At 41.7% G+C, this 24,547-nt stretch overlaps 1 pseudogene; it reads left to right on the forward strand.

Annotated features, from left to right (window-relative positions):
* Window positions 1-3,361: 3,361 nt before the first annotated feature.
* Window positions 3,362-3,480, forward strand: LOC132045200 (5S ribosomal RNA; annotated as a pseudogene).
* The last annotated feature ends 21,067 nt before the right edge of the window (window positions 3,481-24,547 follow it).

Genomic DNA, 24,547 nt, shown 5'->3' on the forward strand with positions numbered 1-24,547 from the left:
CTGTACTCTTACTCTTGACTACGGTTATACTTGTTACTTTTCCGCTTTGCATACTCGGTACACTTCCGTACTGACCCCACTGTTCTTCGGGGGCTGCTACATGCCGCGTGTACGGACGCACCGCGTGATACGCCACCGGCGTAGGATACTGTCTGCTTTGTTTGGAGTCGCTCCCCTTGATCCGAGCTTGTACTTTTGGTATATACTTCTCTCCGTCATACATTACGTACATGTACTTATTTGGGTACGGCGGGGCCCATCCCGTCTTCGATTCGTTATGTATGTTAGAGGCACGTAGACATGTATGTGGGTTATGGCTATGTACGTACGGTATATGTATATGTGATATGTTACGGGAGGTTCCCCGCCATGGCGGCCCTTGCGGCTCGCCTATATATGTGTATGTGGATATGTTGGCCCTGTGTGGCCTTTGTTGGTATTTTCTGCGTGCAGGTTAATTTTGGTTAGTAAGAAAAACAGAGGAAACTCTGCCCAAATTATCCCAGATATTTGAGTTATTATTATTTTGGGCTTTTGGTACGTACGGGTGCCCAGGTCGGGCGCTAGTCACGACTACGAAATTTGGGTACGTGGACGTTTCTTGGGAAATCTTTGGTTTCTATAGGCATTTCATCAAAGATTTCTGCAGAATTGCTAATCTGTTATGTAAGCTTCTTGAAAAAGAGGCTATGTTCAATTTTGACGAGAAGTGTTGCAAGGCATTCGATGAATTGAAGGAGCGTTTGACCACTGCTTCTATTATTGTTTCTTCTGATTGGTCTCTGCCGTTCGAGTTGATGTGCGATGCGAGCAATTTTGCTATTGGTGTTGTGCTTGGCCAGAGACAAAAAAAATTATGCACCCTATCTACAATGCTAGTAAAACATTGAATGTGGCTTAGATGAATTACACAGTGATTGAGCAAGAGCTGGTTTCTATAGTCTTTGCTTTTGAGAAATTTCGGGCCTATCTGCTGGGGTCTAAAATTGTGGTTTACACTGATCATCTTTGCATTGAGGTATTTGATGGTGAAAAAGGAAGCTAAGACATTGTTGATTCGATGGGTCATGCAGTTGCAAGAGTTTGATTTCGAGGTAAAAGACCGAAAGGGGACAGAAAACCAGGTTGCTGACCATCGCTCATGGCTTGAGAAGCTGGGAGACCTTCAGAGGAGTTAGATATTGAGGATGCTTTTCCTAATGAGCGAGTTCTAGCAATGACAGTTGAGGTAGCACCTTGGTATACAGATATCGCCAACTTTCTGGTGACGGTCATTATTCTAGATGAGATCAAGTCATACCAAAATAAGAAGTTTTTGAGAGATTCTGGTCAGTATTAATGGGACGAGCCGTATTTATTCGGAACATGCGCTGACAACATCATTCCGCGTTGTGTTCCCGAGTGTGAGGTATTGGAGATCCTGAAGGCGTGTAATGACTCTCCGATTGGGGGTCATCATAGTGGGACTCAGATTGCAGCCAAAGTTCTTGAGTGTGGCTATTACTAGCCCACTTTGTTCCACGATACAATTTGTTGGTAAGGTCTTGTGACCAGTGCCAAAGATAAGGGAATATTGGTAGGAGGCAGGAGATGCCTATGAACTTTGTGATGGAAGTAGAGGTGTTCGATGTGTCACACCCCACCCTTGGTAAGGCGTGATTGGCACCCGGCACCTTACGAAAACCGAGCGAACCAACTTATAACTTGTATTCGCTATGTCTTGAATGAGTTGGTTCGCTCGGTTCCTGTAAGGTGCCGGGTGCCAATCACTCCTTACCAAGGGTGGGGTGTGACAAAGTGGTATCAGAGCAGTTCTGTCCTAGGGTTGTCTGCAAGCCGTGTCTAGCAGAGTCCTGTTTATGGGTGTGAAGCCGGCCACATTTATAAACAGGAGGCTGCAAGGCATTTAGGAATGATTGACCTTCTTTTCTCATCTTAGATCGTGCGGGAGAGCCAAGTCATAGGAAATGAAATTTCTTGTACTAACCCTTGATTTCAGCGGAAGAATGGTGTTGACAAAGGAAGCAGATGATTATTAGGATTACAGAGGTAAGTCACTTTGTTAAAATTACGTCATCAAGATGTGCATCTTCTATGAGAATAAATTGGTCATAGTCAAAATAAGCTGATCGTACAGTAAAGCAGGGGGAATTAGTTACGTGTATAATTTAATGATAAGTTCCATTTTGTAAGATTACAGATGACAGAAGTTGAAGGAAATAGTACAGAGGTAAGTAATGGAAAAAAATATTATAAGTCAGATATAGTAAGAATGTTGCAAGTATTATTGAAATGTATAGCCAATGAATGGAAGGGAAAGTGACCAGGGAAATATATAAGGACGATTGATAAAAGTTCAAGTATATTTCGAGCTGTGACGCATGAGGTAACTTTCGTCATCTTTGCATTTCTGTTCGATATTGAGAGCCCTGTGAGGCTAAGGTGTGTTACGTATGTACATATTTGACCCTGTGAGGCATTGCATGTTTTTTCTGGGCTGGATGCAAGGTTTGGATAGTAAGAAGTATAGGGAAACTCTGTCAAAATTTTCCTAAACTTTAAGGACGAGGACCAGGGATTTAAAAGATAACAAAAATTATACGTCTATGATTGTTACAGGTTGATTAAAGGGAAAGTATAGGACACGTTGATATGGGATGACTGACTAAGGTATTGGAGGAATTATGACACCCGACAATGGGGCAATTGAAAAGTAATAGGGACATATGAAGCAAGATGAGCTGAGGAAATGCAAGGAGAAGCCATGAAAGTAGACAGAGATAAGATCGCAAGAAAAGGATTCAAGGATATTTCGTTGGTCGAAACGAGCTGGTGACAATGAACCCTCGTGAAATTTCAAGCCGCTAGTTATACCAATTGCAAGAGTATATGACATAGAACTATACAAACAATCGCCATGATGAGATGGCTAACAGAACGGTACAAGCACGATGAGGGGGATACTTTACTCTATAGCCCTCCAGACCGAGAGGAGGACAGGTCGGCTACAGGTATATGAGTCTTTTATTGGAACTTCTTATGTACGTACAACTATTACAGGATACCATTGATAGTTGACAAATCGGAGTTTTGAAGGGGCCGATAACTAAAGTACTTATAGATAACTGCGGCTAAGAAGTTTTACCACTACAAGGAATCTTAAAATTTAGGAATGGAAAGCAGTTGTATGTGTTGATTGATGGCTTGTCATCGGGAGTTCCAAAAGTTAAAATAGCATTTGCTTCGTCGGAAGAGTAAGGAATCCTTTTAATCTAGAGGGAGATGCACTACGAGAATTTATCAGAATCCGTTAGAATTTCAGCTTGTTCTAGGTTATGTGATAAAGGTCACGCAGTAGGGTAGATGCGATCATATCAGCACTAATGCCCCGGATCCCATTAGCACTCCAAGGTTAAGCGTGCTGGGGTGAGAGTAATACTAGGATGGGTGACCCCCTAGGAAGTGTACAAAAAGCCTTACAAATTCAGAGATAAGGGACAGATGAGAAGCTAGAGTAGCCTAAGGGAAATTAGAGTATGCGGAGTAGTTAGAAACCTCAAAAGGTCGCGAAGGACAAGGCGGACTAGATCGGTGGCAAGAAAGAAGTTGCATCACAGCTCTAGAATTAGGATGAGTTCGAATAGTATTTAGAGATACTTTGTAAGTGAGGAGTTAGTAACCACATACATGTATAGGTATGATATCCCATATGTGACCGCACCAAATTGGTATGTGTGTCCCGACGGCGGCATTGCTATCTGCGAAGGCATTAATCGAACAGGGTAGAGAAGTTCAAGTAACAAATGCTACAAGGTAAGTTGATGCTATTTTCACTACGGGTTAGAATTGGAAAGTCCTAATGCCATAATCCCTGGAAAAGGAAGAAAGTGAGTATATAGAAAGTAAAAGGATTAGAATGTCTTAAGTGTAAGGAATGAGAGAGAGTGAAGTTTCCAAGAGGGACGATGGGCAAGGCAAGGGACTATTTGAATGAGATTCGAAGGTAGGCATACGAAAAGAATAAAGTGTGGTAGTGTGGAAACAAAAGATGAATGTATAGGGTTAGAGAATAGGCTTCGATAAGTGGGACTAAAGGATAGTAATCACCAATAGGGATGGAAAGTAAGAGAAAGAATGATCAGGCCTTGCAACGATGCTCAGAGGTTTCCTGCTCTCGAGAGTCATATAAAGGGATAAATGTGTAGTCATATTGACACGGTTGCCTCGGACACGAAGAAGCTTTCCTAAAAGATGATTTAAGAATAGAACGGATTTGCACGTTTAAAGGAATATTTCACGAACTTCAAGGTCGATATTATGAAATAACAAGTGGAGAAGAGCGCTCGAGGAGGAAGGAACTTAAGGAAGGTTTGAGGATTAAAGTAAGAAAGGTACACTAATGGGCTGGTCAAAAGGAGAGAGAGAAGAAGAAGGGAAGGAAAGAAAAATTGAGCAATCACCAAGGACAAGCGAGAGGATAATGAATTAACAAAGCTAGCGAGAGGTAGTACATCAATGACATAGGATGAGGATAAGGAATATCGAGATTTGATTATAGAAGGATGTATGGGAAATATTCATGAGTATGGACTAGCCTTGGCGGTAGGAAGGAGAAGAAAAAAGAGAGTTTATTTGCAAGGATTCCACGACACGAACAAGAAGTGGCAGAATACTAGAAGAACTACAATGCATAGGTGGGATGCAAATAAGTAGTCAAGGTAGATTTCTGATAAGTGAGCTAAGTGAGAAAAAGGGATTCATAGGGGAAATGGAAGAGTGTAGCATATTAACTTTCAATGGTACATTGTAAACGTAAAGTGAAACCGAAAACTCAGAGTAAGAAGAAGTTCAGTGATAATAGTTGTGGAGAAAGACGAGGGATAAAAAGAGCAGATCTAATTCTGAAAGGAGGTGTAGCATTGTCAAAAGACCAAAGAAAGAAGGATGTTAGCTTAAAGAGGCCAAGACTTGGGACGTAATGGCATATCAAGAATGTATTAAGAGAAAACATAAATGAATTAAAGATAAGCAAACCACAAGCAGGATAAAACAAAAGAATTACAATGGATTAAGAAATACTTCATGCGGACGTGAGATATGATTTCCAGGCCCGACATATTCCAAAGGGTAATAAAGAAAGGGAGAGAGGTCTTTAAAATAATTTCACAGAGAACGATGGAAAGAGTGACGAACACAAAAGGTGCCACAGCCGGGAGCTAACCATTAGTAGGGAGACAAGGACGAAAAAAAATGGCATGATTATCAGAGTACTTGCAAGACGGCAAGCGATTATGGCATGATAAATCAAGATACGATAAAGGAAATAGAGCGAGCGCAGGATACGAGTTGATATCTGATTATGTACATAAGAACAAAGAGGTGATGGAGTGCATAGATGATCCAATGAAAGAGTTAAGAGCGCAGGAAGAAGCTGACTAATGTATAGTATAAAGATACGGCGATCGAATTCTAAGAAGAAGGAAACAAACCAATGGAGATGTTATGGGTTGTAAACTACAACATTCGAGGACGAATGTTTTTAAGTGGGGAAGGATGTTACACCCCGTATATTCGAAGAACACTTAGCAAATTTGAAACATAAGTATGTTGAGTTAGGGTTAAGTAAAACCACTTTGGAATATAAGGAGCAAGCATTATTAAGTATATTTAATAAGTGAAGGATGTATATAAGGTATACCGGAAGGTTTTATAAGGAAATGAGTGGAAGAAATGAAGTAGTACGACTTTAGAGAAAGGATGGGTAAAGCTTTGTATGAAAATTTTGGTCCAACTTGGGGGGCGAATATCTCTTAGCATATGAAGTGTTTTAAGGCGAAACAAAAGCCTAAAATGAAGTTCGTCGAGTCTAGTTTCCAATACAATAAATCGCTTGTCGATAGGACATCGGAGTAGAGAATTACGTTCGTTATATTATTTTCCATGTTCGGTATCTCTTACTATGTTACCATTCATGCCTTACATACTCAGTACATTGCTCGTACTGACATCCCTTCTTGTGGACGCTGCGTTCATGCCCGCAGGTGTAGATAGACGAGACAAGGATCTTTCATCGTAGGCTGCTTTCAGGTATTGGTCTTGAGTAGTGGCTCCACTTCTTCCTGGAGCATTGCCGAGTCTGAGTCTATATATATATGAATTGTGTTAAGGGTACGTCGGGGGCCCTGTCCTGACTTGTATACTTCAGTCATGTTTATAGAGGCTTTGCGCACGGTTCTGTGTCTGACTTAGTCATAGTGTGATAGTAGTAATGTCGGCATCATGGGTCCATTGTACATATATTTATGCATGATATTATGTTCATATTTAGCCTCTTGATCATATTGTTTCCATTTGAGACACGAAGGATGTAATTTATAAGTTGGTTCGCTCGGTTCCTGTAAGGTGCCGGGTGCCAATCATGCCTTACCAAGGGTGGGGTGTGACACGATGTTTGGGGAATCAATTTTATGGGGCCCTTTATGAGCTCTTGTGGCATGAGGTACATCTTGATTGTTGTGGTTATGTGTCTAAATGGGTAGAAGCGGTGGCTTTTCCTAATAATGAAGGCAAGAGTGTCATGGGGTTCTTGAAGAAAAACAGATTCACTCGTTTCGGTACTCCGAGGGCAATAATCAGTGATGGTGGGTCTCACTTTTACAACAAAGCCTTCGCGGGACTGATGGAGACGTATGGTGTAAAACATAGGGTGGCAACCCCTTATCATCCTCAGACAAGTGGGCAAGTTGAAGTTTTCAATCGGGAGATAAAGTGTATTTTGGCCAGGACTGTCAATGCTAACAGGGCTGACTGGTCCCGAAAGCTTGATAATGCTTTATGGGCTTATCGGACTGCGTACAAAACTCTGATTGGGACTTCACCTTTCAAGCTAGTTTTTGGCAAGGCGTGCCATTTGCCAGTCAAGCTTAAGCATAAGGCTATATGCGCATTGAAGAAGCTGAATATGGATTGGGAAGAAGCAACTAAACTTCGGTTGTTTCACCTCAACTAAATGGATGAATTTCGGTACCAAGCTTATGAGAGTGCAGCGTTGTATAAGGAGAGGATGAAGCATTATCATGACAAAAAGATCCTCAAGCGAGAATTTTACAAGGGTGATTCTGTCTTGCTATATAATTCCAGACTAAAGCTGCTACCGGGCAAGTTGAAATCAAAGTGGTCCGGACCTTTTGAGGTGGTAAGTGTCTCGCCCAATGGGGCAATTGAATTGAAGTCCGGAGATGGAACTTGGACATTTAAGGTGAATGGCTCGAGGGTGAAGCACTATCATGGGATGGTTGATGGGGACAGGATTGTCGACAGGTACTGGTTGAAGCATCTGGGGATAAATTCTGACCCGGAGTAAATCGGTAACACCGTCATGCCGAGACGTTAAATCAAGCGCTGCTTGGGAGGCAACCTAAGATTTTTATTTTTTCTACCGTCTTCGATTTTCTTTTTGTTGTTTTTAATAATTCTGTGCTACTTGATGTTTGCTTGTGTGTTAGGACTTTGATCTGTAGGAAACAAGGTAAAATAAAAGGAAAAAGTGATTTTCGACGGTAAAAGTACATGACGAGAAATAGCCCGTACAAAATTGTACGTGGCGTACGTCGTGCTCGTACTTGCTGATGAAAATATGTCAAACTCACTGGAACTTCCAATAAAGGTACGGGATGGAAGTACGAGTTGTACTTCATTGTACGGAACATACTTGCACATCGTACCTTAAAAACGAAATTGAAAGTGGGCACTGGAAGTTGGAGGTAAGGTACGTGAGAGGATGTACGCCCCGTACTTTATTGTACATGACGTACTCCTTCACGTACTTTAACAGGTAAGTTGAAGGGGTCACTGGAACTTGGAAGACAGGTATGTGCATATTGTACGTCCCGTACTTCAAAGTAGGGGTCGTACCTTTTTCGATTTTTTTTTTTGAATAAATTAAAAGAAATGGTTCCTCTTCCTTCTGCAATTCCAAATAACAATCTTTCCACCTTCCCCTCTCCACCCACAACCTCACAACTCCATTACCCACTACTAACAGAATTCATTACCCCATTTACTCCCCAAATTCCATATATAATCTCAACATACCCTTCATTCCCCCTAAAACACAAAACTTCATCCAACACCCTAAAAAGAGTGGAGAGAAAGGAACTTGTAGCCATCTTAGTAGTGTTCAAGTTTTTACCATCATTGTATAAATCACAGGTATGTTGGTGTATTTCATTCATAATTTAGTTTTGTTTTTAGGATAAGTTAGGTTTGGTATGTGTATCTGTGCGGGGTGGTATCGTATTAAGGAAAATTAGGGTGGGGAAATTGTGTGCTGTGATGAATTAAGAACTCGTGGGGGCGAGTATATTGTATCCTCACTGGGTTGCAGGGCATTCCAACAAATGGTTTTAATTTAGAAGCCTAAAGTTGTTATGTCCGCCAACTGTTCGTTGAATTGTCACAAAGAAAGAAATTGTAAAACGGGTGGAGTTTGAGTAACTCGAGCCCTTAAATTCCATAATTGAAGCATAAAAGAAGTGAATTACATGTTTGTGATGTTGTGTAAGCCTTAGGAAGTCAATAATTGCAAAAAATATGGTCTGATGTCAGTTCTTGAGAGTATGTGATGAATGTACGGTTCATACTTTATTATATGTTGCGTACATTGATCACGTACTTCAGTAGATAATTACAGAAAGTTTATTATTTGTATACTTAAAGTACGTGCACAATGTATGTCTCGTACATTCGTGTACGTCGCGCACCTTGTGCCCGTACTTCAATGTACGCCCAGTACTTTGAAAGTACGGCTTGCAGAACAGAAACATTGAAACTGCAGTCAAAGAACTTGTCACTTCTTTCGTGGTTCTTATACCTACTCTCTAACAGTCTTAATATTGTCCTTCACAGGTATGCCACCAAAAAGGTGGAGGTTCTAAACAAGCCGAGAGGGACAGGGGTACCAGGCAACTTTGCGATGTTCCCTCGGACCAAGAGTTATCTGATGAGGACAACAGGACCTTGAAAGCACTTAGAGCCTTAACCCGAGGCCGAGCTAACCTAGTACAGGTTTCCTCCCAGTCTGAAGAGGAGGACTCCTCTAGCTCAAGTGACAAGGGGTCTGACCATGAACAAGTCCGGGCGACGGATATGTGTTACAGACCAGAAGAAGGTCCTGCCCACTCTTAGGACCTGGTAGAATATCAAAGAGAGTAGGAAATTCATAGTTAGGTTGAAGAGAAGGATGCCCTTCGATTCTCGGTGGAAGGCGCCCGAGAGCTGTTTGACAAGGGCATTGATGTTACAAAGAAAGGGGTTGCCCCTAGGCGCACTATTTTCGAGGAAAAGTGGATAGGATTTCGAGATTTGGAGGATCACCCGCGGATCAGGAAAACATTGACTCACTATGGGTTAGAGGCTTTCAACAGCGAACCGGACGAATATTACAAAATTCTCGCGCGGGAATTTTATGCCAATTATGGTGCGTACTTGAGCACCTTGTTGAAGCCAGGTATCTTTGGAGTAAGATGTCCCAATGGTGGATGAGGTTGTGGTTCGAAAGGTGAAGGTGCATATATCACCCGCTGCCATAAATAGGTACTATTTCGGGGCTGAGTTTGTTCCACAACTTAGTACGGCTTAGTTCACTGATAAGATTAACAGAAGGATGTCATAATCGGTGACGGAGTGGTTGGCCTCAGTCATAGCCAGGGGTGACCCACTTTGGTTGAGAACGAAGTCAAGGATATTCAAGAACACTCTGTCGCTTGAGGCAAAATTTTGGTGGAGTGTGGTGTAGTACCGGATACTTCCTACACAAAATGACAATACACTCACCCCAGATCGAGCGGTGGCAGTAGCAGCTCTCATGACCCGCTATTCACTTGACATCGGGATGATGATTGTGCAGGAGATGCGGGATAAAGCACAGAAGGAGGCTACTTCATTGATATTCCCGTGCCTCATCATTACTCTATGTCGATAGGCGGGTGTGGACAATATACCTCATAGGGACCACTGTGTCAAAGCCACCCATATGTATGATATCCGCAAAACAAAACAAAAGAAGCGAAAACCTAATTTGTTGATTGAGGAAATAGTCGCGGCCCGAGGAATCGGCCAAGGATGCAATCCTGGTAGATTCTGAGGCCACTAGAGTTGATAACACCAAGGCGCTTCCCATCATTGTGGCCCAGCCTCTTAACACTACCACACCTACTTCTGGGGCTCCTTCTGCCAGCACTGCACCCTTACATCCATCCGGACTGAGAGCACGCACTATTTCTCCATCCACTCAGAAGTCTGCTACTGACCTATTTGTATTCAACAGGGAAAATTTCATACTAGTGGTAGTTCAAGCTGCGCAGGCTGACGAGCAGTCAAGGATTTTGGCTAGGCAGATAGAGAGGTATGTGAAGAAGCAGATAGAAATTGCTTTAGCACTAGTGACTATCACAACAGAACGGGCCCATGAGCTATATCAGGCCAGACTTGACAGGTTTGAGGCACGGTTGGCTGCTTTGGAGCGTGCGGGTCCAGGTGGTGATTTGCTGGGTATGAGAGTTGAGCTAGACCGGCTAAAGGCTGATATGCTGCTATTGCATACTCGTGAGCAAAGTGTTGTTGAGTAGCCCCTTCAGCCAAGCAAGGTAGACCTCTCATTATTGATACAGGTGGTGAATTTGATGCCCGAGGAGGATGCCGCACCCCGAGTTGATAGAGGGAAATAGGTAGTGGGGGACGAGGTTTCTCGGGTGATAGAGTTGGAGATTCTAGCCCGGACAGCTGAGGAGGAGCATATTCATATCGCCACTGAGAGATCTATGTTTGACAGTCGCCCTCCATCACCGTTCATCAGTATTGTCAGTGCATCCTCTAGTGGTACTATGGGAGATAAGTTAGAATTGGTCCCAGTTCAAACGTCCGGGGCGACAGTGCCACCGGCTGACCCTAGCACTTAGTGCTGCCAGGCACTCTTAGTTCTCCATTTTTGGATTAATGTGATGCAGCTTGGACACTGCAGATTTTTTTGTTGGGGGTGGGTTATCTGATTATTATGATTTGTATATATGTTTTTAGGACTCCCTCGGCTTTTCTTTGCCAGAGTTCTTTTCCCAAAGGGTTTTATTTTGTTGAAACTGACATTTGTAGGATGTTTCTTAGATAGAATAGAGTATTTTTGACTTATTTTGTAGTGTTCTGAAACTTATGGCATGTTTTGTGATTTTGTTAGAAAGTTTGGACCCCTTGAAAAGTTTGAAAGATGCATACTTAGAAACAACTACTGATTGAAGCGATTGATTCTTTATATGACATTATGATTATTGGGGTATTGTGTGTGATGAATGATTGCTTGGGAGGTCACAGTGGTAAAATAATCTTCCTTATGCCAGTGTGTGTGTGAGTTGTTAGTTATATTCATACTATGCATGTGTAATCTAGAACTTGTCTGGTTAGTCATGTTTGAATTCGTCAGATAGTTTGGTGGTGAAATGATCTTAGGCTTCCTTTGGGTTAATTAGCCACTTTGCCTTATAAGCCTGACCATATGATGTAAATATCCCTAGCTTTCCTCTTTTGAGCCTTCGATCTTTTTCTTGGCTAGTCATTAATAAGCCCATACCCTTTTTGAACTAATCCATTTTTGCACCAGGTCCCTCCTTGATACTACGAGATAAAAGAGGCTACAAGCCTAAGTTAGGGGTGGGATAAGTGTGAAGTAGAGGCTAAAAGACTAAGTTGGGGGTGGTGTAAGTTGTGGTAGTTGAAACTCGATGTGGTTGTTGTACATATTTATTAAAAAAAAAAAAAGAAAAAAAAAAGAGAAGAAAAAAAAAAAACAGAAAATCGTAATACAAAAAGAAGGTTAAGTTTTATTAGGAATAAACCGCATCGAGGTCAAAGATTTGAAAGAAAATAAATGGAGAAAAGAAGAGGTGAATAAAGGTGAAGAGAAGTGTAGTGTTCAAGGAGGGTGAGTCACTAATACACAAAAAGGTATCCTACCCGTCCCTAAGCCTACATTACAAGCCGAAAACAAGTACTAACGTGATCACAACTGAACTGTCTAAGGATGAAGGCATAGAAAATAAGGGCAAGTCCTAACGTGTCGCTCGCATTATGAACATGCCAATGTAAACCTAAAGTGTACATGAAGCCCTTGTAAGGTTAATAAGGATGTTTTATGATTCTAATTAAGATTCCAAAGGCATTTGAGGCTAAAGAAATAAGTTCATCGGAAAAAGTTAAGGTTGAGCCATGTTTTGGGAAATTTTGTAGCTATGAATTGCCTAGAATCACCTTAAGGAAGAGATATTATGCCCCTTTTATGGTTAATTAAGTTATAGACAAGTTCCAAGAAGGTTCCATAAGGATTGGAGATCAAACGAATCAAAAAGATCGCATTTTCGCGAAATCGAGAGAAAGTGGACAGTGTGTGGTCCCACACTCAATGTGCTGACCCGCACACTAGGCACCAACTTGCCAAAATGGCTGGAATTTCTACCCAAGATACTCCCCAAGCCAAGGGCGGAGTGTGCTAGGCCGCATATTCTTCGCCTAGTGCGTCGGGGTATGATTTGGCCACCTTTTTAAAACCCAAATGACCCCAAATTCATTTCCACACTTCCACGCTATTATTTCCCTACCTTTCTAGAGTCTTATTGAGAGCTTTTGAAGGTTCCATAAACCTCCTCTTCTTTCCATATCGTCCAAGGAGAGAATTAACATCAAAACCTAAAGGTGATCCAAGGAAGCTGATTGTTCTTGGTTTTCTTCAAAGTTGTGGTGAATGTGAGCTTGGAGAAAGTTGAGTGAAGTGAAGTTATTTGATTACAAGGTATGTTTCCCATATTATTCTTATGGTTGAGTTGATATAAAGGTTTAGTACCCCTTATAAAGGAAAAGAATGAAAGTGGAGAAGCCATGGATGGTGTAATGAAGAAGATGACTATGAGTGAACTTAAAAAGGGGATTTTGGCCCAACTTGGGATTTAATTGAATATAAATTCTTGATTGGGATATTATGGATGTTGTTATTATTGTTTGGGAGTTGTTTTTCCATATGGTGGGAGTTGAGAAAATAGGGGAAGTGCTACCCAAATTTCATTAACTCGTTAATTATGCTAGATTGAGCTTAAGAGTGTTTTCCAAGACTTAACCTTTGTATAATTCCTCTTGAAGGTAGATGTTGTGAACTTGGAAGGAGAACGTTAAGTGATTAAGCAGACGATAAGGTATGTTAAGGCTATTCCTTCTTCATTTTGGCATGATCCTATGTTATGAGCCAACAAGTGACTTAACGAACTTCCATGTTACTCTACTCTTAGAAGCACTAGGAGTACTTCAGTCTTTGATGTTCCTATACCCCGTTTATGATTGTTCCTTCTTTTCATGGGTCTTGAGATTTCTTGTGTGGATGATGTTAGCCCAAAAGATGTTCATCGGAGATAGTACGACCTTGTGTCACTCCGAGAGTTTTATGCATTCAGCTTATACAGGCATTGCATTCATATATTCATATGCATATTGACCTGTGACCAAAAGGCGTTATATACGTGAATATTATATGTATATGGGGTATGGGGAAAGGGATATGCATTATATACGCATTACCACCTAATCAGCTGGTGCCCCATGATGATGATATATGGATCGGACTGCACGTTCCGCCGTAATGTATATGATAATGATGATGATAGCCGCAGCGAGGCCGATGGGCTATGAGATAATGGATCGGGCTGAATGTTCCTCAGCACTATGACCTATATTTATATACATGAGCATGATTATTATTGAGAGCATCTTACACGCCCACAGTGGCATTGTCAGTTATACAGATGTATGCAGATACTTTCAAATTCCCAGTTTTAAAGATACTTGTTCATACAAATCTATGCAGACTATCAGTTTGGCCTTTGAGTTTCAGATTCCGTTCATGATTCTTATGCATATGCTTATGTTACTCTTATGACTTACATACTCAGTACATTATCCGTATTGACTCCCCTATTGCTCGGGGTGGCTGCGTTCATGCTCGCAAGTTCAGGTAGACAAATAGGTGGTCCAGTTCAGTAGGACCTCTATATCCGCCGATGGTCGGTGTGCTCGCTTTTGATCGGGAGCTACGATTTTTTAATAAGCCATTCTTTTGAGATGTATATGCATATGGGTATGACGGGGCCTGTCCCGTCCTTTCTACGTGTTATACTCCGGTAGATGTACGTAGATAGTTGTATGTATATGTCGGATGATGTAGCACAGTGGCCTATTCTTTTATATACAGTATATGTAGCGGCCTAGTTGGCTTGCCTTTGTTATTTCAGTATGTATATATATATATATATATACTCGGATTGTGCAGAGTTCATGAGGTCACCCTTTCATTAGGCAGTATAGGATCAGTTTGAGTTACTTATGAGCCCTTGATGTTCGTTATTGTCCAGATATAAGTATCGGGGTGTTTGGTCACTAGAGGTCAGACACTCGTCACGAGTCATCGGTTTGGTTCGTGATAAAAGTGGTATCAGAGCAGTTCCGTCATAGGGTTGTCTACAGACCGTGTCTAGTATAGTCTTATTTATGGGTGTATTGTACACTACGCTTATAAACAGGAGGCTACAGGCCATTTAGGAGGATGTCATTCTTTTCACTCTTAGATTGTGTGATAGATCTATGAGTTGAGAGTTTTCTTTCTGATGATTTGTTCTGATTTCAACGATGCCTCGCAAGAAAGCTACAGCTGCCTAGAAGGGCAAGAGAGTGGCCGGTGAGGCCACTAGCCGTACTCGACAGGCTACGAGGGCTGGAGATGAGATTCAAAGTGAGAGCCTGTCTGAGACATCGCATACCCCGCCTCCAGCACCTTCCCCAGTTCCTCAGCCGGATGTACCGAGCCAGGATGTGCGGGATGCTATGCAATTATTGACTAGATTGGTAGTCGCTCAGGCTCAGTAGCAGGGGGTTGGTGTTGATCAGGTAGACAGGGCTGGTATTTCGAGGGTTAAGACTTTCCTCTAGTTAGATCCTCCAGATTTTTCGGTGATAAAGCAAAATATGGACCCCCATGATTTTATTGATGGTATGCAGAGGACCTTGAGGGTTATGCACGCGGATGAGGTTGAGTCTATGGAGTTGGCTTCGTATAGGCTTCGTGATATTGTAGTATAGTGGTGTCAGACTTGGGGGCTATCTAGGGGAGAGAATGCCCCTTCAGCTGTTTGGCAAGAGTTTTAAGATGCTTTTATTCGCCATTATTTACCTCCAGAAGTCCGACGAGCCCGAGCAGATAGGTTTCTGCATATTGAGGGCAGTATGAGTGTCCAGGAGTATTGTGTGTATTTTGATTCTGTGGCTAGATATTGTCACACCCCAATCTTGATTAGGGTGTGATGGGCACCCGACCCCGTAACCGGAGCCGAGCGAACCCGCTAACCCTTACTACGTACTTGAATTTTTTTTTTTGAACCTCTAAGTCAGGTGTATACAATAAGATTACTAAAACATTCTTTTATTGCTTTTAAATCAAGTAAAACATGTAATCGTACAAACTTGTATTATAATACAAATTGACTCCCAAAACCCACGACTACGTACGCAAAGTCTCTAGCGTAATCGGGAATCCCGGCACGTATACTCGACTCGGCTTCACTCCAGCCAAATGGAGCTTGCCAACTTCGCCGGAACATCTTTACATTAACTTCGATCCGCCTGGGTGTACCTGCGCGGCATGAACGCAACCCCGAAGAAGAGGGGTCAGTACGAGCAATGTACTGAGTATGCAAGACATGAGTAATAATAATACGAACAAGAACGTAAGTATGAACAACAATACCATGGGATTATAGAATCTGTGATGAGATAAGAGGATAGCCTGTACCTATAAGTGCCCTTGGGCAGATGCTGTACTTTCTTAGCTTTCCTTACTCACACATATATATATATATATACATAAAAAAAAGAATATATTATATTGCCGAGGCGTCGGCAGCCGATCCATTTAACCATAATAGGCACACCCCGCGTCCGGGCATCCCGCGTCCGGGACGATATCATGTGCCATACTCCAACTGATCAGGTGGATATGCGTATATAACGCTCTGCCCTTATCTCCATTTTCCCCGTAAATATATCGGCGTCTATAGCGCCCTGGCTCGTTCATCATATATATATATTCATATCACATGCATATATCAGCGTCTATAGCGCTCTGACTCTTTTTGTCACATGCACACACTTATATCATATATATTTACCATCGTCTATAGCGCTCGGTTCTACTATCATATTCATGTATATTTATCGGCGTCTATATAGCGCTGCGATTCGTTATATATATATATATATGTATGTCGGGTTCACACATCAATCGGGGTCATAAAGCACAATTCCTGTGTATTTAGAATCCTTAGAATAGTCATTACCGTAATAGACTTGGGATATCCGAGTAACTAGTTTAACATTCTCATATTTTCATTCCTATAGCAAGGTATGTCACCTACATTTCTAACGTAGGCACTTTCTCATTCTCGACTCCATCGTTATCCTTACAAGACCATATTCTTTACCTTAGTCAAGGAATCATCGACATATTTACATTAGGATAGCGTTGTACCTATTGCTTGATATTCGGGACAAGGGTCGAGAAGTTTCCCTAGGATTCCACTCCAAAACAAGCCAAAGAAAGTAATAAGGAAAATCCGGAACAATGGGCCTACCTCGGGTCAAATGAGGCGGCGCACACAATCTACGTGTAAGACGTTTCATGACATTGCTTATGAGAGTTTTAAGGTAATCGGGTCTCATTTATACAAGCTCTAAAGGTCTAAGAAGTTTTCCAACATTTCGCACCATATCTAGTTCAATCTTCCGAATGAATAGTAGCGAATTTCAATCTTGGATTTCGAGAAAAGGAATGATCCCCGAGGCCCGTATCCAACTTAGTACGTCTAAGACATGCCATAGAAAGAAGGGTGAAGTCTTACATACCTTTTTCCGCCTTGTACGCCGCTCCAAATTCAGCTTCCAATTTCACCAAAATCTACAAATTGGTCACATATACCAAATAGTGATTAGAACTTTTAAAGATTAAATCTTGAAGTGACACTTGCCAACGTAAATTTCGAAAGATCTCTCCCTATAAATGTGCCATCCCGAGATTCTAACTCGGCCCAATTCAACAACAACAACCCGAGAATGGAACTCGGCCACAATATTAACAATAATGCCAACAATCTTACTAACAACATCCCATTCACATTCAATTCATATGACTTTCAAAACGATTCGATCAACATACTACTTCGCCCAACATCCTCCAAGTCAATAAGAATAATAACAATACATTTCTTTCTTCCCAACTCATAAACAACAACCAAATATTACATAAAATTAGTCTAACATGGCAGCCCCCAAACCAGCCCATACACGGCCAACCTCCAAACATACAATTTCATGAGTTTCATTCATTTTCTACGCATTACAACAACGCGCAAACATGTTGAACATAATTAATTCCTTACTCCAACATAACACACACACACTACACCTACACGGCTGCCCTTCCACCTTTGTATTTCCATGAAGTTCATTTATGTTTACCTACTATAATATGCACAAACCATTCAAAATAACATCAACCAACACTAAATAAATTAGTTCTACACTTCTATACCATACTACATATTTTCGGCCACACCCATGCATGCACAACATCATGAATTTCATCCATTTCAACACATCACAACCTATTCAAACGTCCATAACACACATAACATAAGAACATAAGAATTGAACATCATCTTCTTCACCTTACCTCTTCCTCGGTTAGGACATGAACCATGCAAACGGATGCCTTGCTTGCTCCAACAACCACTCCATATGGTAGAGGACCTTCCATTTAGTCACAAACTAGAAGAAAAATAATTTTTTTCATGAACAAAAGAGGGGCACCACTCTCTCGGCCAGCCCTTGGCCGAGAGACTCTCTCTCTCCTTTTCTTCCTTTCTCTTGAACTCTCTAGAATTTAAATGATGAAGCATGTGTTTGTTTGGTCCTCACTTATATATATATATATATATATAAATATATGCATGTGGCCGGTTATGGCCCTTAATTTTTCTCCAAATTTTTTCTAGATTTTTCTTTTCTTTCCCTCCAAGTTTCTTTAAGCTTCTTGAAATTTCCCAAGTCACAAAGGATGACTTATTCCCTTGCCTTGTCATCTTTTAGTCAACATGTAATAGCCATCCATGTGGCCATGGTCCACACCCTATGTGGCCGGCCACTTGTGGCTATTTTCATGAAATGGCCAACTTTCTATAAATAACTTTTGGCCCCAAATTTTCCTTAATGTCTCTTCCCAACATAATTCATAAACGACTTACGTCTTAAAACAAGGTCGACACGGTGGCCTTGCCCTTAACTTCCCGATTAGCTCGGAATATCCAAATGTGCAAAAATGCGAGGTGTAACATCCTTCCCCTTTTGGAACATTCGTCCTCGAATGTTCAACTAGTCTTACAGGTCGCATAAGCACCTCTGGGAGCTCTTTTTCAAAGTCGTTCCCATCCTTCATACTAGCTCTTATGCTATCCAATACCGTTCTCTTTGTCGTATTCTTTCTTTTCATACACGTCCATTTTCTGGCGTCGCACTACTCAAAGTTTGTGCGAACTTCTCATATTACCTTAAACATTATCCGGACTTCTATCCACTCGTTGTCGGTTTCCCCCGACTTTACTAATTCACTTCAATAAAGGGTCTCCTTAGTAGCTCAAGCGTTCATGTCAAACGCCCTACCGTATCAACTGTCTTTATCTCATCCTTACATTTCTCTCTCGCTTCCCCCCCTTTTGGGGCGCACCTATCCCATTATCCATTTATACTTCGTCTCATGTCCTCATTCCAAATCTCAATCTACGGTGGAATAATAACACCACTTACTTGGCAACACTTGAACCGATTACTCTTGCTATCACTGGAACTTCGGTACCCTTACTCGATTAATGCCTTTGTACCGTGACTTCGGTTGCTGGGATTCACGTGTCCACCGATACCATCATATTTAGAATATCCTACGCCTTCACATACACATATATTCAATTACTACTAACTAGCCCACAAAATACGTCCAAACGCTGTTCAAGCCTATCCTAATTCTCAGGGTTGTGAAGTACCTCCTGTCCCCTCACCGAGGTAGTTTGTCCCGTCTTACGCATCTTCTTATAGTCCCCAACCATTCTGTATATCCTAATTTTCCTTAGGCTAACCCAACTTCTCATTTGTCTCATCTGTCTGAATATGTTGAATTTCTTGTAAACTTCCCAGGGGGTCACCCATCCTAGAATTACTCCCACCTGAGCACGCTTAACCTCGAAACTTTGGTGGGATTTGGTACCTTAACACTCATATCTTCGCGTCCGCTTTCTCACATGGCCTTTATTACCTGTTCCAAAGCCAGTCGAAGCCTTACAGCTTTCGAAATATCTTCGTATCACGTCCTTTCTTTTACAAGGACCGTTTTACCCTTTTCTCTTCTCGATGTTCACCTTCCGCCTGCATGTATGGCTATTTCCTGTCTGGCGCCCCACACACAACAGAACAAGTATATCAGTCCCATCTTACCTTTTTCGACTTTCCATACCATCATTCGCCTTTTTCCGCCGATACCGGGCCCTACGGAAATCAACAATTAATATAATGAATCTTACTTCCTATGACTTGGCTCTATCGCACGATCTTAGACAGAAAGAAGGTCAACATTTCCTAAATGCCCCGCAGCCTCCTGTTTATAGATGTGGCCGGCTTCACACCATAAACAGGACTCTACCGGACACGACTTTGCAGACAACCCTTGGACCGACCTGCTCTGATACCACTTTGTCACACCCCAATCTTGATTAGGGTGTGATGGGCACCCGACCCCGTAACCGGAGCCGAGCGAACCCGCTAACCCTTACTACGTACTTGAAATTTTTTTTTTTGAACCTCTAAGTCAGGTGTATACAATAAGATTACTAAAACATTCTTTTATTGCTTTTAAATCAAGTAAAACATGTAACTGTACAAACTTGTATTATAATACAAATTGACTCCCAAAACCCACGACTCTGTCTGCAAAGTCTCTAACTGTAATCAGGAATCCTGGCACGTATACTCTGACTCGGCTCACTCCAGGCCAAATGGAGCTTGCCAACTTCGCTGGAACATCTTTACATTAACTTCGATCCGCCTGGGTGTACGCGCGGCATGAACGCATGCCCCCGAAGAAGAGGGGTCGCACGAGCAATGTACCGAGTATGCAAGACATGAGTAATAATAATACGAACAAGAACGTAAGTATGAACAACAATACCATGGGATTATAGAATCGTGATGAGATAAGAGGATAGCTCGTACCTATAAGTGCCCTTGGCGCGTATGCCGTACTTTCTTAGCTTTCCTTACTCACACATATATATATATATATATACAAAAAAAAAGAATATATTATATTGCCGAGGCGTCGGCGGCCCGATCCATTTAACCATAATAGGCACACCCCGCGTCCGGCATCCCGCGTCCGGACGATATCATGTGCCATACTCCAACCGATCGGTGGATATGCGTATATAACGCTCTGCCCTTATCTCCATTTTCCCCGTAAATATATCGGCGTCTATAGCGCCCTGGCTCGTTCATCATATATATATATTCATATCACATGCATATATCAGCGTCTATAGCGCTCTGACTCTTTTTGTCACATGCACACACTTATATCATATATATTTACCAGCGTCTATAGCGCTCTGGTTCTACTATCATATTCCAGGTATATTTATCAGCGTCTATATAGCGCTCGATTCTCGTATATATATATATATATATATATATCGGGTTCACACATCAATCGGGGTCATAAAGCACAATTCCATGTATTTAGAATCCTTAGAATAGTCATTACCCGTAATAGACTTGGGATATCCGAACTAGTTTAACATTCTCATATTTTCATTCCTATAGCAAGGTATGTCACCTACATTTCTAACGTAGGCACTTTCTCATTCTCGACTCCATCGTTATCCTTACAAGACCATATTCTTTACCTTAGTCAAGGAATCATCGACATATTTACATTAGGATAGCGTTGTACCTATTGCTTGATATTCGGGACAAGGGTCTGAAGTTTCCCTAGGATTCCACTCCAAAACAAGCCAAAGAAAGTAATAAGGAAAATCCGGGAACAATGGGCCTACCTCGGGTCAAATGAGGCGGCGCACACAATCTACGTGTAAGACGTTTCATGACATTGCTTATGAGAGTTTTAAGGTAATCGGGTCTCATTTATACAAGCTCTAAAGGTCTAAGAAGTTTTCCAACATTTCGCACCATATCTAGTTCAATCTTCTTGAATGAATAGTAGCGAATTTCAATCTTGGATTTCGAGAAAAGGAATGATCCCCGAGGCCCGTATCCAACTTAGTACGTCTAAGACATGCCATAGAAAGAAGGGTGAAGTCTTACATACCTTTTCCGCCTTGTACGCCGCTCCAAATTCAGCTTCCAATTTCACCAAAATCTACAAATTGGTCACATATACCAAATAGTGATTAGAACTTTTAAAGATTAAATCTTGAAGTGACACTTGCCAACAGAAATTTCGACAGCATCTCCCCTATAAATGTGCCATCCCCGAGATTCTAACTCGGCCCAATTCAACAACAACAACCCGAGAATGGAACTCGGCCACAATATTAACAATAATGCCAACAATCTTACTAACAACATCCCATTCACATTCAATTCATATGACTTTCAAAACGATTCGATCAACATACTACTTCGCCCAACATCCTCCAAGTCAATAAGAATAATAACAATACATTTCTTTCTTCCCAACTCATAAACAACAACCAAATATTACATAAAATTAGTCTAACATGGCAGCCCCAACCAGCCCATACACGGCCAACCTCCAAACATACAATTTCATGAGTTTCATTCATTTTCTACGCATTACAACAACGCGCAAACATGTTGAACATAATTAATTCCTTACTCCAACATAACACACACACACTACACCTACACGGCTGCCCTTCCACCTTTGTATTTCCATGAAGTTCATTTATGTTTACCTACTATAATATGCACAAACCATTCAAAATAACATCAACCAACACTAAATAAATTAGTTCTACACTTCTATACCATACTACATATTTTCGGCCACACCCATGCATGCACAACATCATGAATTTCATCCATTTCAACACATCACAACCTATTCAAACGTCCATAACACACATAACATAAGAACATAAGAATTGAACATCATCTTCTTCACCTTACCTCTTCCTCGGTTAGGACATGAACCATGCAAACGGATGCCTTGCTTGCTCCAACAACCACTCCATATGGTAGAGGACCTTCCATTTAGTCACAAACTAGAAGAAAAATAATTTTTTTCATGAACAAAAGAGGGCACCACTCTCTCGGCCAGCCTTGGCCGAGAGTCTCTCTCTCTCCTTTTCTTCCTTTCTCTTGAACTCTCTAGAATTTAAATGATGAAGCATGTGTTTGTTTGGTCCTCACTTATATATATATATATATAAATATATGCATGTGGCCGGTTATGGCCCTTAATTTTTCTCCAAATTTTTTCTAGATTTTTCTTTTCTTTCCCTCCAAGTTTCTTTAAGCTTCTTGAAATTTCCCAAGTCACAAAGGATGACTTATTCCCTTGCCTTGTCATCTTTTAGTCAACATGTAATAGCCATCCATGTGGCCATGGTCCACACCCTATGTGGCCGGCCATTGTGGCTATTTTCATGAAATGGCCAACTTTCTATAAATAACTTTTGGCCCCAAATTTTCCTTAATGTCTCTTCCCAACATAATTCATAAACGACTTACGTCTTAAAACAAGGTCGACGGTGGCCTTGCCCTTAACTTCCCGATTAGCTCGGGAATATCCAAATGTGCAAAAATGCGAGGTGTTATGCCCCACCATGGTCGAGATGGAGGATAATATCGTTTTGTGGTCGGTCTCCAAATGTGCACGTTTGCCGCATTACACCTAGGCATGGATATCTCCCGTATATAGGCATATGCACAGAATCAGGAAGATTGCAAGCGTCAGCGGAGGACAGAGCGTGACCATGACCGGGTCCATGGTAAGAGAGCTAGATCTTTAAATATTGGGGGTGAGTTTAGGGGAGGACAGAGGCAGCAGTATTTCCGATATCCATTCCATTCAGTAGGGAGAGCACCTTCGCAGTTTTCAGGTCCGAGGCTTGATCGGTTTTCTTATTCCAGATCGAGCCAGAGTGATAGACCTTTGGGTTCTCAGCATAGACTAGATTCAGGCCAGATGAGACCCCTTTTGCCGCGGTGTGCCTAGTGTGGCAAGTTACATGCAGGTCAGTGTCGACTGGGATTAGATGGTTGTTATTCTTGTGGCCAGCTAGTTCATAGGATGCGACAGTGTCCGATGAGAGAGAGCGAGGGTATGATTTAGCCCACAGGATCCATAGCTGGTTCATTTTCTGCCGTACACCTTTCAGGGAAATTTTCTCAGACGCCAGCAGGACGAAATAGAGGGAGGTGTGGAGCATCCAGCTCTAGCGGTCCTCAGCACAGCGTATATGCACTAGATGGTAGGCAGGATCATGATTCACCTCCTGATGTCATCACAGGTATACTATCAGTCTCCTCCTATGATGTGTATGTACTGATTGACCCAGGTTCCACTTTATCATAAGTTATGCCATTTGTTGCCGGTAAGTTTGGGATAGAGCCCGAGTTGATTAAACCTTTTGAGATGTCTACGCCAGTTGGTGATCTAGTCATAGCTAGGCGAGTATCAGAAATTTGTGTAGTGATAGTTTGCAATTGTGATACCCTAGCAGATTTGATTGAGTTAGACATGGTTGATTTCGATGTTATTATGGGTATGGATTGGTTGGCCTCCTGTTATGCTAATGTGGATTGTAGAACGAAGATAGTTCAATTTCAGTTTCTAGGAGATGCAGTCCTACAGTGGAAGGGCAAGGCTGTTTCACCGAGGGGAAGGTTTATTTCCTACATTAAGGCAAGGAAGATGATCAGAAAAAGGTACATCTATCACCTGGTTCGGGCTCAGGATGTACAAGCAGAGTCACCGACCTTTTAGTCCTTTCCTGTGGTGAATTAGTTTCAGGAAGTGTTTCCAGATGAGCTTCCAGGCATTCCACTAGAGCAGAAAATCGATTTCGCTATTGACTTATTGCTAGATACTCAGCCAATATCTATTCCTCCTTATAGAATGGCACCTGCGGAGTTAAAAGAACTGAAGGAGCAATTGAAGGATTTACTTGAGAAGGGCTTTATTAGGCCTAGCACATCGCCATAGGGAGCGCCAGTATTATTTGTAAGAAATAAAGATGGCTCCTTGTGAATGTGTATTGATTATAGGCAATTGAATAAAGTGACTGTGAAGAATAAGTACACACTTTCTAGGATTGATGACCTATTTGATCAGCTACAAGGCGCCAAATACTTCTCGAAGATAGACTTGAGATCGGGATAT

The sequence above is a fragment of the Lycium ferocissimum genome, unplaced genomic scaffold, assembly GCF_029784015.1.
Source record: "Lycium ferocissimum isolate CSIRO_LF1 unplaced genomic scaffold, AGI_CSIRO_Lferr_CH_V1 ctg6251, whole genome shotgun sequence".
NCBI lineage: Eukaryota > Viridiplantae > Streptophyta > Magnoliopsida > Solanales > Solanaceae > Lycium > Lycium ferocissimum.